We start from the raw sequence: 19,780 nt of genomic DNA on the forward strand, positions 1-19,780 counted from the left end.
TATACATTCTCACGTACTTTTAGGATATTACTTTGTATCATTAATACAATCATGTGAATCATTCGTAAGGTAAATATATATTTGGTCTTCCTTTAAATGTTTTTCAGGATTCTTTTTTTTTTTTTGTCCCAGCAATCTCAGTCAGCAAATACATTATGCCCGACTCATTATCAAGGGATCAATCCTTCATTGACACGAGAAGTTATTTAGACTATTTAGAAGTTATTTTTACCTTAGTCGATGATTAAAGTTGAGTAAAATTATTAAGTAGGTTTAATCCGCTCGAGATATTTTTATATTGTTTGTTTTTGCTGCTCTGTTTTGTTCCGTTAAGACAAAATTCCATCGAACGTTGATATTTTTTAGAGCTACTTGTAAGAGCTACAAAGAAAGCGTAGCAGTTAATTGACCTCGCTACTAAAGTGGGGATAGTTTTTTCAAGCGGCAATGCCAAGGAAGCGGCAATATGAAAGATGATTGATTTTCAAAAATCACGTTCAAATAATAATAAATCAAGATGTGCTGCCACTTTGTCGATATCCTGTACTATTAAAACTTCAGATGCAGTTAATCATAGAGAAAGGAAAAAGGGAAGCCAAATAGCATATTTGAGTGAAAAGTATTTGACGCTGAACGAGGAAATTGACGGCCGCACCGAAGAAAAGGAGCCACCTAGGAACTGAAAAAGCTGCCGGGGGGGGGTGGGGGTGGGGGTGGGTGGGGTGGGGGGGTGGGGGGTGGGGGGTGGGGCGGGGATGAAAACTGAATTACTTACATTTATACGAAAGAGTACAGGAGAGGAATGATGAAACTCGGAACAATTTTTTCTCATAAAAACATAAAACCTACTCAAGGAATGTAATAAAAGTAATATCACCCCCGCTTTTGTAATACTTTTGAGAATACCGTTGTTACTTTAAACTGGCTACCTGGCCAGTACCTTCTCATTGGCAGGTGAATGGGGAACAGGGTCACGGCATTTTGAGTCCTTACAGAACAACGGCTGAGTTACCAACAATCTTTTTCTAAATTTAATAAAAATATTAATTAATTTTTAGAATAAAAAAGTCTTAAAGTCTTAAAGCAGCAATGAGACGTCTATAAATGTACCCAAGCATAAAAGATAAACAGGGCACAAATAAAAAAGTTACTATCTTGACTGATGACTATAACCTTGTGTATAAAAATATGGCAAACAGCTCCACTATCTTGTCCACTAGTCTTTGACTAATGAGCACGTTCGTTGATACTACAAAAGGACACCAAATATTTCAGTGCCCAAGCCCTCGTCCAGTGTCACAGGGTAGCACGGCCTCGTCTACAACTGCTCAGATAAGCAAGTTCGAACAATTTGAGAACGAAATTGACAAAAAAAGAAAGAAAGAAAAAAAACTAGCTCTTTGTTGCTCAGCCTGATGCTATGCATCTAGTATATAATTCATACTAGAGTAATTGCATTTAATCCTAGCCATCAATAGAGATAGTGACCCAGAGAGACCTGGAAAATTACCGTGAAACATTTGAAAGAACAACAACAGAGATCAGCGTCAAGAGACCACCATAGAAGAGGGCAGGTTCTGTTGACCAAACTCTTATCGTAAGAGAATGTAATTAGTACCAATGTCCCTAAATCGTTACGTAACACTCGGTTTCACAACGATCCTAATGTAAGCTTACAGAATTTATTATATTTAGCGGCCTTCGGAAATGTCAATTTGAATAGTGAGTATGTCAGGGATTTCTGAACTAAAAATCTTTTAGGATAAGATGTAAATAATACTAGTATTATTATGATGTGATATATATATATATATATATATATATATATATATATATATATATATATATATATATATATATATACGTATGTCTATACACACACACACACACACACACATATATATATCATATATATATATATATATATATGTATATCATCCATATGTATGTATATATAAATGTATACACACAGACACACACACACACACACACACACACACACACACACATTTTATTATAATATATTATATATATATATATATATATATATATATATATATATATATATATATATCATGTGTGAGTGAGCGCACACGAACAACTGATGAGCAAAGAGATATGGTGATGTAAAGGCGGCAAAAATGTTTGCTTAATAGGTGATATGAAGCTTCCGAGTCTCGTGAGACTGTTCGGCCATGTGGAAAGAATGGACGATGATTGGCTGGTAGACAGCGCTTAATCTAAAAGCGTTAAGAGGAACCTACGGTGTGCTCTATGAGCAAGAGCCCGTGCTGGCACAAGGTCAGCTTAATCTCAAACAACAACATAAGGGGAAGGTGGAGAGAAAGTCTTAGAAAGGTTAAGATAGATGAGATATAAATCATATCATCGTTCATCTGCACTGTATAGTTAATTATTTACCTGTTACTTTAATGCGGAAATTTGTTGTTATCTGCGAAAATCCTACATTTATGTATTTGCCTACGAACAAATCACGCTGTCTATTTGGACACTAATCGAATGCAGTGTCTCGTAACTACTGAGCTCTTCGACTTTGTTCCCTAAACCATTTCCTTGTTCCCAAAAACATCATTGTGGTACTACGTTAGTGATCGTTTGCACCTAAAATTCTACCCCATTCCTCGTCTACTTGCGGAGGCTCCCTATTGGTCTCATTTGGTCCACCAGATAATCCTCGCTCTGCTTCTCAGACTCAATCACATGCACAGATACTTTCTTCTCCCCAACATGTATAGATGCAGAGTTATGTAACGAGCACTTTAATATAATAATGGCTGCTGAAATCTCGTGACAATAGAAGTCGATTGGAATGTATAATAATGCTGTACCTTACTTAGCATGAACTCATCACCACACACTCGGCTCCTCAAATGCAATAAACCTTTATTTCTGTTCTACTGGCCTTTCTGAGAAAATCTTGCTTTGATGGATTTTTTTTTTGCAAAGTAAATTTCAACGCATTAACGCCGTGAACTTTTCTGCATGCGCAGTGCTTTGACTGAAAGTTAGTTTAGTTGTCAGTTGCCGGTAGAAATTCTTTCAGTTCTAAATAAGAAGATATTAAAATTATTTTAAAGCTGATCACTGGCCTCACATTTGGTGACGGATGATGTTGGATAAAATGGCGCTTACCAAAGAAACAATAAAGAAATGACATAGAGTAAAAATGGCCATTACCATAGTGAGCAACGTCAAGATATGGAGTTTCATTTTTTATTGTTGACTGCACATCAATAGAAGGAAAATTACGATAATGAGTAGAATTATCTTTACTGAGCACCACTTTGAAAAGCATCCAAAATCTTGACTGTACAAGAAAAGATGGTTACTACTGATACTTGTATCCATTATTAATGCCATGCCAAGATGTTCTTAGCCCCCCAAAGATCAACAGTCAAACGTAGCACAGCAAATGATTGATTTAATTATTTAGCCCTTAAACCTTCTTCTCTAATGTCCATAGAAGTCAATGCTGACATCACTTTGTACTCTAAAATGACTCATTTGTAATAAAATTTACTATTTATGCAATTTACTTATATCTATAAAGGGCCTACGCTCTTGTACTGACAAATTATGTCAACAAAAAAGTGGTGAATCACATTTAATGTATAAGAATTAATTAACTTCACAAACTTATGAGTGATGTAAGAGGGCGAATGAATCTCAATAACCTTATGTCAAACACAAGCATAGAGCAGTGAAATATAAAATCCATAATATATTACAAACTTCCATGTACATCATCTGATAGTAACTAATATAAGCAGAGGTCTACAAAAAATTGCATATATTTTACTTGTTTATAATGTTTACATGTTTCCTTAAAGGAAGCGAAAAATAAATAGCAGTTTTCAATAGAATACTCCAGGGTACTTTCCATCATCAACATTTTACAAGTGAAAGGAAACGAAGAATTGAAAATAAAAGGAACTAATATGCACGTATTTCACCAAAGAATAAGTATTGCTCGTTTATCTCTGCAATTATATTCCAGAAACCAAAAAAACTGAGGTGTAATTGATACGGAGAGAGATGTTTATAGATTACACAATATTTGTGGCATTCCAAGGAACCAACCACAAAGATTTATAGGAAGCTGGAAAAATGTGGCGCACATGGTCTTTTTGTAGAGTGAAGGAAATACCACAGGTCAAAAAAATAATCTTGAAGGTTAGAACGGCTTTTATTTTTAAAATTGTATTGTTTTGATTACCATTATTCCATTAACTGCAGTGTGTGAATGATTTTTTCTCTCGATAGAGAAAATCTGTTTGAGTATTTGCTCAATAAACTAATCTATCAAAATCCGTCGAAATCTGAGTAAAAATAAACTTATGCTTTTAATTATACGGAACACGAGATAAAAACAGGACGCCTCGAGCGACCGACCCAATTAGAAAGTAGGACTAACGTCGCAAGAGAGAGACGAGAGAAATGGAAGGCCTACTCATTTACTGCTACAATACGGCGCCACGGAGGAAGAACACGATAAATAGCGTTGATTCACTGAAGAATTCATACTGTAAACTGACGTCAGAGCAAGATAGAGGGAAAATGACAAAGCTTAACTGATTGACCACCATTAAAGGACGTCAACTGAAAAAGAGAGAGAACAAGTGCTCCTGGAATTCAGATTGTGATCAAGATCCCGAAGGATTTTCTAGAACCGCAGTCATATGATATCGATTCATCTCGTGCAAAGAACACTCGGGAGAGATTAATGATGCTGGTAAGGCTTTTGAAAATGTCACCCATTTCCATTTAATCATAATAAAACCAGTTCCACTAGCTATCTCGATTCATTACGAAAGTTAAGAGAAATAACTGTTTTTATTTTGCGTCGACATGAAATGAGGCAGAATTTGAATAGATTATCAAATAAAAAAATGAACAGTATTTCTTGGTTTTTGCTGTTACTTGTTTTCGTTAGTAGACCTCACCTGGTTCCACTTGGCTTCCTTCCTACTTATCCTAATGGGTGTGACTTGAAGTGTCGCCTGACTGAAAAGATCGTCAGCAAAGTGAAAGCATCGCTCTTGAAAATTTACGGACAATGTAGTACAAAGAGTGAGATCAAACAGAACGCATGTATGGAAGAAGACAATACATGGATACGTACTAAAGGTAAGGTGCAAGGAGGAAGACCACTCGGCCTCGTAAGAGGTTAGTTCCGTCAGTGCACCTCATGTGGTTAACTGTAGGCATTACTTAAGATTCTTTGCAGGGACACTTCGGCCTCTAGCTGTAACCCCTTCTTTCATTCCTTTTACTATACTTCCGTTCATATTTGCTTTCTTCCATCTTACTTTCCACCCTTTGCTGACAACTGATTTCTACTGCCAAATTTCCTTTCAGTACTGAATGACCTCATAGGTCCTAGCGCTTTGGTTTTTGGCCATAATACTATATCCCATATATTCCAAGACCACTCGTTAGGTCCTAGAAACAGAGAAATATCTTCCTGGAGGATCTGTATGTAGTGGGTGGGCACTGAAGATCCAGGATACCAGCACTGCAACGTCACACGACATTGACATCGAAGTCCACTCCGTTTCTCCGGGCAGTGAGCCACAATGAGGTCCGAGAATTGGTTGAAATACAATAGAAGACTCTCCAAGCAATAGTCGTGAAAGGAAGACGCTCATCTTCAGCGACTCTGTGCTTCAAAAACTTGAAAATAGAAAATAGATATCATTCCAGCTTTGCATTGATGACCCTTCCAACATAGAATCCAGTCGTGAAGGATAAAGCACATCTCTGTTACAGCTTTTCCCAAATGTTAAAGTTCACGAATAATTTCAAAGGTCGCAGAAAAGTTCAAAGGTTATTTCTCGGAGGCTTTGAACGACAAGATCTCAGGTCTTTGTGCATCTGTCTCGTCAGGTGGGAGGATGATATATTGGAATTTAGCTCAAGACCTCGATTTTTATCTGAGAGAGAGAGAGAGAGAGAGAGAGAGAGAGAGAGAGAGAGAGAGAGAGAGAGAGAGAGAGAGAGAGAGAGAGAACTCCGTTGAAAAATGTTGGAATGCGTAACTCGACTTCAACTGATCAGAATGGAATTTCTTAAAATAAATGGGAAAAAATAATGTGAAAACAGCGCTTCGAATTTCATAATGTTGAAGTTAAATACTTCCATGTCTGAGAAAATGTTGTTAACTAATCTTATGGATTCGAGAGAGAGAGAGAGAGAGAGAGAGAGAGAGAGAGAGAGAGAGAGAGAGAGAAGAGAGAGTTGGAGAGAGAGAGAGAGAGAGAGAGAGAGAGAGAGAAGAACTGGGTATACTTTAGGTTTAATTTAACGTAACGTGTAAAGTAGAAATCAACTATTCATTGATCAATACGGCGACTAATAATTTCAAAGCCCTTTTACGTCGGCAGCGGGAACGATGAATTTTGTAATTTTATATCTAGGTATTGCTATTTGAAATGACAGGCAAACATGCGTAGAGATACTTGAGGAAATTCGAAAAAAATCAGTTTTCCTTAACTATGTTTAAGCTAGAACGTTTTAAACGCTCACTTTTTAACCACTTTGCTACGTCAACATTTCCAATAGATAGCTAAACCAAAGCATCTCCATTGTTAACAAGAAGCCGAGTTGTTAATGATTTATTTCTTAATGAAATGCGAGATAGACCAGGAGATTAAAACGAGAATGAAACGTCACCAATACCACGTATTTACGTGATAGTTAATTTTTTGGGGTGGGATGGTTGGGGTGGTGGGTGGGTTGAGTGGGTGCGCGGGTGTTGATGGAAAAGGCTGCGGCATTTAAATTAAATCAGGTTTTCGTCTCATCAGTGCAACGAGAACGAGATGACGGAGAGTCAAGGTCAGGATTTTTTCTTTGCTGGAGGCATTTCATCCATGAGTCTCAGATTTCAAGTTACCTGTGAATTTCTACAGAGTTGCAAAAGGGATATTCCTAAAAATGCAGTTCTCAGAAAAAGAGTGACGTTCATTTCAGGTGAGTGAGTCAATCACGCATTCAGCATGCTTTTGCAGTTAGTTTTATTTTATCAGCAATACTTTCCACCACAGGGAAAATATAAGGGAAACAAAGATACGAAAGAACTATATCGACTTTAGCAAAAACGTCTACTTTTCGCTGTGGAAATTGGTTCCAAGCCTCTCAGTTTCTAAACAAAGCCCACTGTTGGCAGAAACACCACTCGCAACTCCCCATCCGCAAACCCCTCAAGCCATTCATGCTTCCATCTTGCCTGCCATCAAGAATAACATTATCACTTAATTCACTGCAGATCTCTTTCGGGGATCTATATATGTCTGCTGCGATGGTTTCAAGTATTCACGGCACTCACATTCTTGTTAATCGCATAACCTGCGACTCAGGATCGCTGGGGAGAATCCTGGACTTATATGGAAATAACATGACTCTGCAGCATCTACGAGTTGCATAAACTTCTCGTAACACTTTGCGTCAGTGGCCTTCTCACTGTTTGTATACATACATACATACATACATACATACATACATATATATTATATATACATATATAAATATATACATATATTTACTACATACATACATATATATACACACATACACACACATATATATATATATATATATATATATATATATATTATATATATATATATATATAGTATACGTTTATAGATATATATACAGAATGAGAGAGAGAGGAAGAGAGAATAACACAAATGTGACTGAGTATTATCAATAAATCATGAAGACCATACTGGTGATCTAACATTTCCTGGCGACGCCATATTCTTCGCATAGAAATGATATCTCCTATAATATCCTGCCGTCACCGCAGGCCCAAAGGCGCTCTTTAAAGGCGATAACATCAACTCCCGAAGTGTATCAGCTTCCGTCTGAGGGAGAAGACGACGACGAAGACGCTCACCGCTACTTGTACGATTCGTCATGATGCCAGAGTTCGCCCGCCCTCCGCACCAGGTTCAATGAACACCCGAAAAACTGGTTAGACCTTACACGGACATCAGCCAAGGGGCAGTTTATTTGTTCACTTTTTGCTGGGGGGGAGCGGGGACGGGTGGGGGTAAGACGGAGGAGGGATATCTAAATATAAATGGGCTTTCTTCGTCGTCTGACCGCCGCTGCTCGGTCTCCGTGTGTTGCTATTTTTTATTATTTATATTATTTTATCATCAAAATGTGCTGGCATACTTGAAGATTCAGCCCAACAGAGAGAGAGAGAGAGAGAGAGAGAGAGAGAGAGAGAGAGAATAATCATAATACATCACTGATGCAGATAAGGTATAAATTAAGTGACTGGAAATGATTTAAAATGCAGGACAAACGGCAATACATGTTACCATTATTATCATCACGTAAAAAACATAAATGTCTCACATGTGAAAAAACAGGATAAGAAAGAGAATAACAAATGAATAAAGAGAGACCAACAAATTGATAATAATGCAAATCCAACGAAGAATAAAGACCTACCCTTCCAATATTGTTGCGTTTATAGGGACAAGAATGGGATACCTCCATTTTTTCTTTTTTCTTTTTTTTCTTTTTGCACAATCCAGGAAATATATCTAATGAAGAGCTGCGAATTGCCCAACAGACGTTGTTATGTTAACCCGTCTATCGTTTCCTTCGTCGTAATATTCCCGAGATTTTGTAAGAGCAGGTGTACTGTACAGAATAAGAAATGATAATAGCGTGAAACATCGCATACACAAGACTGGATGCGATTTGAATGCCATCGTGCGTAGCAGTGACGTTTTTTTGAGATTCTTGGCAAATAGATGCTCTGCACAGAATAAGAAACGACAGCCTTGTGTTACAGGTCGCTGAAAAAAGGATGTAGACGAAGCGCACTCAAGGCAGCGCAGTTACATAATCGTCTTTGTCGAGAAGAATTAACACTTGCGCGGTAGTGTCTGCCGACCTTCACGAATTGAAAGTGAACAATGCGTGTCACCTATTATTCTTGTGCAGAAAAAAAAAGATGTGACAAGAAATCACTTGAAAAGCTCATCTTCAGAAAACGTCACAATTTCACACGCACAGACACAGACGCTCATACTGAGAAATGCGCACGTGTAGGTTAAATGCTTTAATTAATGGAGCGGTGAGAATTGTCAGGGAAATGAAAGATATTGATGTGAGTATGATGGATAAAGAAAAGGGTGTCTTGAATGGAGTGTAGAATGCTTAATGTTTGCAGTGAGCAGCGTTCGTTGGTTATTCAGAAAAGAAACTGCTGAGACTCTGGAAAGAACTTGAAGTTGCTTTTTCAAAAGAGAACGTTTGCATGAAATGTTAGCAAGAGGCGGGTTATGTGTGTGAAGTAATACATGTTGGCATGGTTGACTAAAGATGAGTTTCATTCATCTAAATATATGAAGTTTACATAAAGGTATCAAAGGTTGGATGGGAGAATTGTTAAATCACAGAATAGGTGAGCTAAGGTTGTTAGCAAGATCTCTGCAAATAGTTTGAATCAAAGACAATAATTTGATTAATGAACGATTTGTTGAGGAAACTATCTGTTATTCATCCTGAATGTACTAGATATTGAGTGTAAAAACACAAATATGAAATATCTCAAGATTAACAGTTCGCGCAACATATGCCAGGTAAGGGTTGGCAAAGTTAGAGAAATGGAGACATGCGACAAAAGGTTGACTAAGGTGAAAAGATTGATCGAACAAAATAATGATAATATATCCGAACAAATACGATTATACACATATATATTTCTAGATATTTTGTATATGAAATTCTTTTTAAACTTATTTATTTTTAGTTTAATTTGAATTTATTACGGCGTCAGTAACTTAAATGTTGTGATGCCAGTTTTAATAGACATAATCAGTCAATCAATCGTAATGTATCGAGAGCAGAATATTGTCACGTCAAAAAAATGTATGAAAAGGGTAGTATAACTGGACCAAATAGGGGTGCTGGCAGTGAGGGTCAGTTTTCCAGAAAACACTAGAATGTGTGAAATGCTGCTGTGCATAGTGCAGTGTGTATGAAATACACGATTTCAGTAACGTAATGAAGTAGGTAACAATGTGAAAGTTATCAGGAGGTTCATTCTTTAATATATATATATATATATATATATAAATGGATGTATATATATGTGTGTGTATTCCACATACACTTTGAAAAGCATTGAGCAATTTCAACCAAAACTGATACACATACAACCTCCCATCTGGGAATGAACACTATGGCGTTTAGACATCACTGGTACCAAGGGGGGGGGGGGGGGTTGGGATGTGGGAAGGGAGAAATATAAAAATTACAGAAAACTACAGACATCAGTTGCTATTCCATAGTTTTTGAGGTCGCTGAGTGACACTCAGATGTCCGTAAGTCCAAGTTCAACCCATTGGGAATGGGCGGAACCCTGCCCCTCTTTCTGTTCTTATATATATATATATATATATATTATATATATATATATATATATATACTATATATATATATGGATATATATATATATATTGTAATAAGTGTACCTTACTTTACGTCACCTCCTCTTCAAATTAACCTAAATATTCATCCATAATAAACATACAGCCGAATTCGTCACTTTCTCTCACACACCACTTCCTTTAAGGAATTGATACTAAATCACCTCTTGTCTGTTTAACTGCTGGTGCCTTGTATTGCAGACTCGCCGGGTAAAAGAGAAAGTTCACCCAGGTGCATGCTGCACTACTGATGAAGGAAGTTCAATTGCTATATTTAAAGCCCTGTCCAAATGGCCTAGCATAACCTTGTTACGGAGAAGGCACCAAGGGACAGGCAACACCATCTACCAGGATGCAGGCGAACCCTCTCCAAGGTCATATAAGGAGTGACTGCTGAACGGACAACCTTAGATCCTTTCTCGCACTCCTGTGAGCTACTTCCTTTGAGATGAGCTGTTTGCTAGCCTATGTGACCTTTGCGGTGTTTCACATATCCCTCCCTTAATAGCACCTTGAGGAAGACAAAGCCCATCTCTTACAGAAGACAATGTGCAAAGTGCAAGGTTATTAGCAGTCAGTCTCATCTCCTGTCTCCGACTTAATCTCCTTTTCATCTTCTTGAGCGATTCCTGTATTGTGTTATAACTGTGTAGTGTTCTGGGCCATCACCCGAAGAGTCTTAGAGTAAAGTAAAGTAAATTCCCTCTTGGTAAGAAATCAGTGACATAATTCCTTTCTTAGTAAGTGACAGGTAACGTCTACTCTTTCTTCGTATGTATTCAGTGATGTAACTTATTCCTTCATGAGATCAAATTCTCCAGTACCTTACATACACGTCTCCCTTCATCTACCATGTGTCTTACGCAACCTGCTCAATCCCAAATTGCTCATATTACAGGCTCGGAATTGAGCATGAGCAGGTGTGGATTCTGGGTTCTTGCCTCCAGGAAAAAATCCGCCCCTTTGTCTCCTACGCTACATGTGCTCGGAACCTCTGGTCACTTGTTCATCTACTTCAAGAGCTTATTCATTGTAAATTATTATCTGTGTTACAGGGCCCTTATGTCCCCCTAAAACCCATAAGGTATTATCCTTTCTTTCTAATGTGATTTAAGAATAAATATAATTAATTAACTTAAACCTTAGTGTTTACATAACTATTAACTAATCGGAGCATATTTTTCAGTCAGTCTTGTGGTATTGAAGGAATAAGATACACTTGATGGTATATATGTATATATTATTTCATTGTTATGCTACAAAGTGTCATTTAGTTTTGAATTCTTATAAACTTGTCACTTCACTGATAACTGACAACTTGAGAAGTGATTCTCCAGTCCTCATCATATATGAAACATGTCTTCCTTAACAGCAGGTTGGCTGCACATAGCCTCAGAATGCCGCGGAAATAGGACATATATATTTCAAAAGCCCCAGCTGAAAGGTTCCACTCTGCTCGCCATAACCTTCCATCCTTATACAACCATGTTCTATATTTTTCTTAGCTCGGGGCGGCAACCCTAAAATATATATTTAAACATACATACATGTGTATATACATACATACATACATACATATATATATATATATATATATTATATATATATGTATGTATGTATGTCTATACACATGTATACTATGGGGGTGGAGGTGCAAGGAAGAAGAAAAAGAGGGAGACCAAGAAAGAGATGGAAGGACTGTGTGAGAGGAGACTTAAATAAGAAGGGAATTGGTGAGGCAGAAGCACAAGATAGAAATAGATGGAAACGGCTCATCCGAAACGGCGACCCCATATAAAAATGGGAACAAGCTGGGAAGAAGAAGAAGAAGAAGATATATATATATATATATATATATATATATATATATATATATATATATATAATATATATATTTATATATATATATTGTTATAAACTCCTCGTCCCTCAATATACAATGTGGGGATGTGAACTTCTGGAGCCCATAAAATGGCCTTGTGAGGCAGGATGATTTTCATAACGAAAAATCTACAGCAGCCGATATTACTGAAAGAAGGAGAAATTTACATAAACTCCTCTAGACTTTAGTATTAAATGAACTATATTTACACTCAAATTTCGTGCAAGTCCAGGAATAAATGTCGAGGTGGGTGATTGCAGGTCCACAGGAACACGTGGCTGGGAAATGACCCAAAGATGTGATGTGTGCAAAGCAGGTTATTAAAATGCACGCCTCATTTTCAAGGGTTCCCAATATCTCTCCCACAATCAGGCACAGTAATTGTCTGCAAAGAGATAGGATTCTAGTATCAGTACTAAGGTGAGGGACAAGTGGGAAACGTTTCACATTTCTAGTTCTTAGCATTGCATATTACAGCTCACTCATGGGGCATAATGACTGGGTGCTTATACAGGAAGGAATACTATTAACTAGAGGATGTTTAATATCATTACAAGCTTCACAAGGGGGATTATTCACAACACTGAACCAAAATTGGGAAGTGAGAAGCTGAACGAAGTAGGGGGGAAAGTCACCTTGGGAGAATGAAATGAAATACAGACAAGAGGCAAAAACGATTCACTGACTGCTAGACATTACATCTCATAGTACCTGGAAATCATGGGTATGGTTTTCTTCTCATCTGCTGATATATCTGTGCATTATGGACAGTATAAGAACACTTGTGGGATCCCCAGAGGAAGCAGGGGAGCAAAAGGGGTGAAGTGAAGTTTGTAGGGTTTTAGAAAGTTCTGAGAAAGAGCTGCTGTGGCCCATTCCTGTTAAAATCTCTGCCTGGATAGGCTCCTCCCTCATTAAGGACACCTGCTTTAGAAAGACTGATGACAGTAAGAATAAGTTGAGATAGTTTTATTCAATATGATTATGCAGAACAGTAATGGGGTCTTAATGATTTTTGGGATGCTTGATTCCTTCTTTTTCATTTTCATGTTAGCTATTTTGGGGAAAATGAAGACTCTATTTAATTATTGATTTTCAGCTATCTAGAGAAGGAAGGCGATGGGAACAAACGAAGTTAGGTTGCATTACTATAGTTAGGAGTTCTCTCCTTTTAGTTAAAAGTGGTCATTTTGACCAAGTAACACATATGGCCAATTTTCCCGTTGGGTAAGTCATTAGTCACTAATCATTATATGAATTTCTCCTTAAAGAATATTAGTGTAAATTAAAAGTGGCAGAATCAAGAAAGAGTAATTCTTTTTAGAGAGGAAACAAAATTACACAAGTGCAGATCTCACCAGAGACATTGAAAATTAAACAAAATATAGCAACTAGGAGGGATATTAAATTAACAATTAAATCAAAACAAACAATGTATAAGCAAGCTTTGCTTTAAAATATATTGCCTTAGTAGTCTAAGATAAATGTATAGCATTTTGGCTGGCTATAAATATTCCTAGTTTTATGGAAGGTGGAGTGCCTAAAATAGGGCACTGTACCAATAGTGACACTTTTATGACAAGCCTGTGAGCTTAAAGGGGCATATCTTCCAAGATTATGTATGCCCTTATAGTAGTTCTTAGTGAAGTACTAACTTATAAGGCCAGAATTGCTGGCAGATAGGGTTCTGCCTAAACAAAGCATACAATGGGAATAGATGCCTAAAGGCGATGAAAAAGAGGAAAGGAAACTATAAATGAGGGTATAAAAAGAAAAAAAAAAAGTTACAAAAGGATAAGAAGGAAGTGAAAGTAGCAGAACCTGGCCGCCCGGCTGGTGGAGTGTCTGCTACGGTCATGAGTGTCCTAAAGGATTCCTATAGGAATTGGCCCTTCCTTGACTGCCAGCCTTGGTAGCAGCACCAAGCCAGAAGAGGAAATGCGACTTGGACTGAGAGCTCCGTGAGGAAGACTCAAGTCTTGCCTTGGCACTGACACTGAGGCTGTTCCTGGCGTAGTGAGAGGATTTGAACGTGGCTCAACATCCATGATAGACAGAGTGTGGCACTGCCTGGTACCTTCATGTGGCACTGGCTGTGCAGAGGTAGTTCTAGGAGGACTGTAGAATTTGTCTGGAGTTATGTAAGGGCGGGGCCCCTGAGACTATAAATAGGTAAGAGGAGACTTAAAACCTTGTCCTAGCAGAATTTCATAACCTCCTGGACTATAGGTAGCTACTACCGTAGTATATATCTTAGAGAGGTGAAGTTGGGTGACTCTCAACCAGACAGTAGGCAAGAACATTTTAACATGGTTGAGGCTCTCCCTTGTTTTGAATGGGCACCTATCAACCCGAGCCCTGTAAGGAATTTTATCCTCTTGAATGATGGATATCTGTGCACCAATGTCATTGAAAGCTCAGACCTGGTGGGCGGGATAGCGATCTCTGGGAGGTGCAACAAATATAGGGCCCAGAATTGGAGGCCTTAGTGCTGATGGATGCATCACTGCCATTGTAATGGCAGCTGTGGATGTTCTTAAGCACGTCCTTTTCCTGCTGTACTACTTGGGTTTTATATTCGGGCCCTCCTCCAATTACTCCTACTACCAGGCTTTAGGGGTAGGAGAGGACTTATAGTCTGGTATTGAGTAAGGCGTAGGCATAGGGCCTCCTTCGATTTGCATAAGCAATGGAGACTGGCACTGTATGTGGAACTCAAATAGCACTTGATGAGAGGGAGTAATGAGCTGACAGGACCTGGTTGCAACTCAGTGTCACCTGGCACTGATAAAGAGTCTTTCATGCTGGAGCTTAAGAGGACCCTGGGAGCGACCTCAGCACTGTTGGAGTCACCAGTGCTAGAAGCCAACTCAGGGCGGCCTTTCGAAGGGCCAGATGCTGAATCCGAAAAGGGCTCAATGAACGGGTGGGGCGAAGCCCCTTCTAGATCAAGCAGAGGTACTGGCTCCGAGCAAGGCACTGGCTCATCTGCAGGAGGTGATTCGGGCTCTGGGAGGTACTCACTCAGCAGGTCACGACTTAATATGAGGAACTGCCACCCGGGAAGAAGTTCAATCACCCCCGGGTGGCACTGCCTTATCACAATCTGGCTAGTTTCTTCGTGGGTCGTCCCTACCTGCAGGACAACGGTGGGGATTGTTCGAGTGACACCATCCAACCACAAAAAAGTCATCCTCTCATCTTTGCTGATTATTACATTCCTGGGTAGCATATCCCTGGAAGTAATAGAGCCTGGTGCTTCTTTATCAACCAGAGGAAGGAGTGGTCACTCAGTCCAAGTATTATCATCCTCAGGGAGGGCAGTGAGAAAATCTCTTATAATTAGTTGCCACTGCAGTGAGGTTTGGACACGGTCCTTAAGGGTTACTCCTAGAGCAGCGACCCTCATGGGGCACTGGGTGGAATTCGCGGGGTGCCCTCCATGCAGCACACTATGCATACAGAATTTGTGTCTCTACCTCTTGTAAGGAGACCAACCCATGGGCTGCATCTCTGAGGAAGGACTCAGCTCTGGTCAGGACTCAATGTTAGGACTGGGCTGGGCCAAACTGCCTGATGGGGAATTCGACAGATTAGGGTCTACTTGTGGTATAAGATTAAGCAGAGTCAGGAGGCTCCGCCCAAGAAGGACCTCATAGCCCTCCAGGAGGAAATCCACCACTCAGAAGGTATCTACCTGACATTGTTGGGGCTTGATAATCTTCAGCTTGATCGTGGGAATCTTGGTCCTGCGCCCATCGATACTCATATAAATAATTGTTTTAGAATGGTTTATAGCTGCCCTGCCTAGTACTTGGTCTTTTCTAATGAGGGAGGGTGTGCAGCTGGTATATGCAAGAGCTCAGGATTATTTTGGAGAGATGCTGTGAAAATAGGCTCTTCAATTGGCAACCCGACTGGAAGGGCTGCCCCTTCGGATGGGGTGAAAGGTCAGCTATGAATCCTGGTATCCATGCAATCCTTTACGTAGGCAGCCATTTAGGCGGCACATCCTACGCGCTGAGTTTTCTGTTCATAGGCAGCAATGGCCTCTTTATAGGTGGCCATTTTAGCTGTGGGGCCAAAGGCTGGGTGCTTAGCTACTTAGGATGATGTGGCATGGATAGATTAGCACTGATAAAAGCGGCATAGGAACAAAGACCTGGAAGTTTTGGAATAGATGGATGACAGTCACAAACTGCAAATATTGCCACGGGTACGCAGAATAACTCACCACTATACAAGGGAAATAACAAGGATCCCTATGGCTGGAATATGTGCAGAAGCAGATGAGATGACAGCCAAAAGGGCTGAAATATCCTCCACGCAGTGTGGAAATCTCACACAGGTGACGTAGAAATAACAGTCAAACAAACTGTAAATGTCTCATACAAGTGATGTGTGAATGGTAGTCTAATAGACTGTTAATGAAATCCACTCAGGTGTGGAATAACTCAAGCAGGTGACATAGACATACCAGTTGAAAAATTGTAAATAGCCTTATGGTAGTTCTGAAACTCACAAATGCGGTGGTATATAACAGTTGGTTCGCAGTAAATAACAGCTCAACTAAGCTGTAAATAAATGCCACGTTAAGGCTGAAAACTCAACGCCTATACTGTGTTAAAATGCAGTTGGAGCTCTGTAAATAAGAGTTAAACTGGACTGTAAATGAATGCCACATAAGGGCAGAAAAATCAACACAGATACTGTTAAATTGCAGTTGGATCTCTGTAAATAACAGTTCAACTGGATTGGAAATGAATGCCACATAAGGGCGGAAAACTCAACACAGATACTGGGTAAAATCACGTTAGATCTCTGTAAATAACAATTCAACTGAGTTATAAATGAATGCCATGTAATCGAGGAAAACTCAATACAAATTGACATGGTAAATTGCAGTTAATAAATAAAAATGTATAAGGGATATTACCATCTCGAGGACGAGACAAAAGGGAGAAAAATTTACCAATACAAATCCATGGTCTTGTCTTTCCCTTCGACATTTGTCTAATTTGCTTAGAATACCTTACTGTGTCATGTTACTACTAGTGTCGGAACCAAAAATTTTGAGGAAGACAGAAAGAACCAAACAAATAAAGATTCTCTAACCAGCTGCACAGATGCATTACACCAACTTCATGGAACTGCCTGAGATGTTGATAGCCCAAGGCAAACTCTGTTATGCTCTTAATTACGAAGTTTTTTCTCGCCATCTAAGATATAGGCTTTTTCTCCCTCACAAAACTAAAACGTACCAAACCTAACTCTCACGAATTTAAGTTCATGGAGATTTGATCCTGCACACATTCAGGCAAAACGGTTGAAGGTTTGTGGAACGGGGTGGGGCGATCGGGCTTGCCCATGACTATAAACAAGACGCCAGGGACTTACAGAGAGAGAGATTGAGAAAAGACAAACATACATACCCAGTAACGGCTCTTTGTTTATGAAGGCAATGAATTATTTACCTGATCTTATTATTTCTCTTTAACATAGAATGGAAGCATTGACCGTTTGTTTTCTTGTTGCTCTTCCAAGAGTTGAATGAATTTATGCTAATGTTAGTTATTCTTTAATTTTTTTTTCATGAAAGGGGACAATTTCTCCAGGAACAATCCTTATTAAGGGATTTTATTTCTTCCTATCCTGCTTAAACACATGGGTTTTACTGTGGAAGAGAGAGAGAGAGAGAGAGAGAGAGAGAGAATGCGATTTAGACAACAATGAATTGCACTGATCCTCTGTAAATGCCTGACTGACAAAATCTCTTTACAACACAAGATTCGTCGTGTTATACTGGCAAATCATGCAATATGGCACTGGTTTCACTCATATTTATAGCACTCAGTAAATGCCTATGTGCTTTATGCAGTAGTACATAAAAAAAAGCTAAGGTTAAACTTTGCTCTCATATTCTAAAAATCTTCCTATCTCTATTCCTAATGGCACTTAGATTTTCTTCACCCCTAACTAGAATACTTAGTCAAATACAAATAATGAAAAATAGAAAATGAATCTTTACCTGTTATGGAGATTTGGAAATCCTTGTTTTGCACTCTCTCCAAAAAAATGAAAGGAACTCAGATTCATTTCTGTTCTTGTGACACAAGATTAGCGACCGCTACTGACTGGAAAAATGAAAAGGAATTTTCACATGATCCTGGCAAGGTCACCATTTTATTACTTTTTCTTGTTCTCGGTGTCTGAAAACTAAGGAAGTGGCTTTCTGGTACTCCTAAAAGTTTTGGCCTTGCTAGAGAATGGAAATATGACAAAACATCCACAGCTGAAGGCTGATATCAATGGTGGGAAAAAATTATATAAAACTCTAGTGACTTATTTTAACTTAACTATATTTACACTAAATTACGTGAGTAAGCAATTTACATGTTAAACCATACTGGAAAGGTAAATATATTGATATGCAGCTCCTCAGGCCAGGTTAACTTTGAGGACCGCCAAATTTACCGAGAACGAAGATTCAGTAACTTTTTTTTACTTTAACATGTTTTTCCTAATATTTCTTTCCACTTTTCTTTGTAAAATAATGTTCACAACAGACATACTATCACAAAAGACAAGAACTAAAACCAACAGCAACTACTTTGTATATCTATGAACAAATTTACAAAAAGATGTCATGTGAGACAGATGTAATACATTTTCCCCTTGAAGTTACAAGAAGAGCTGAAGTGCTGAGATGCCTGATTTGTGGTTTTATCCAGTGTAAAAGTTGCCATTAGTGAATTTATGGGCTAAAGAAGTATTGACACCTCTTTCCTACCCAATTCTTTCCAAACCGATGGCACTTAATATTGTTTATCTACAGGATCAATCCATCCACCACCCCAAACCTGTTATTATTACTCCCAAGAATCAATTTGTCCATTAAGGGTTAAGGGTGACAGGGATTCGAATGGGTCCAGAAATTAAATGGAGGGCAGTTGATTGTGGGTCAACTGGACATGTGGCAGGGAAATGATCCAGGTACAGAAATAAGGTTTGCACACAGCGAGTTGCTGAACAGTTCCTGGTGCCGCTTCCAAGGGATTCTAAATTTCCCTTCACAAAGAGATTGCATTCTATGATCAGTACTAAGGTGATAGACATAAGGGGAACGTTAAACATGATTCGCTCTTATTATTTCGCATCAAAGTCCACTCACAGGGACATAGAATGACTGGGAGTTTAAACAGATAAGTATACTGCTTTGTTTTATTAACTAAGGGGATGTTTAGCATGAAAATAATAACATTACTTCCTAATGTAGCAGACGCTAGTCTAGACAGGAATATCACAATTAGATTTGATATCACTAGCATCACAAGGGGAATTATTTACAGCATCAATGGTAGAAATGGGGAACTGCGTTATGGTAACCATAAAAAAGGACTGTGATGCTGAACCAATAGGG

Source organism: Macrobrachium nipponense, chromosome 7 (assembly GCF_015104395.2).
Source record: "Macrobrachium nipponense isolate FS-2020 chromosome 7, ASM1510439v2, whole genome shotgun sequence".
NCBI lineage: Eukaryota > Metazoa > Arthropoda > Malacostraca > Decapoda > Palaemonidae > Macrobrachium > Macrobrachium nipponense.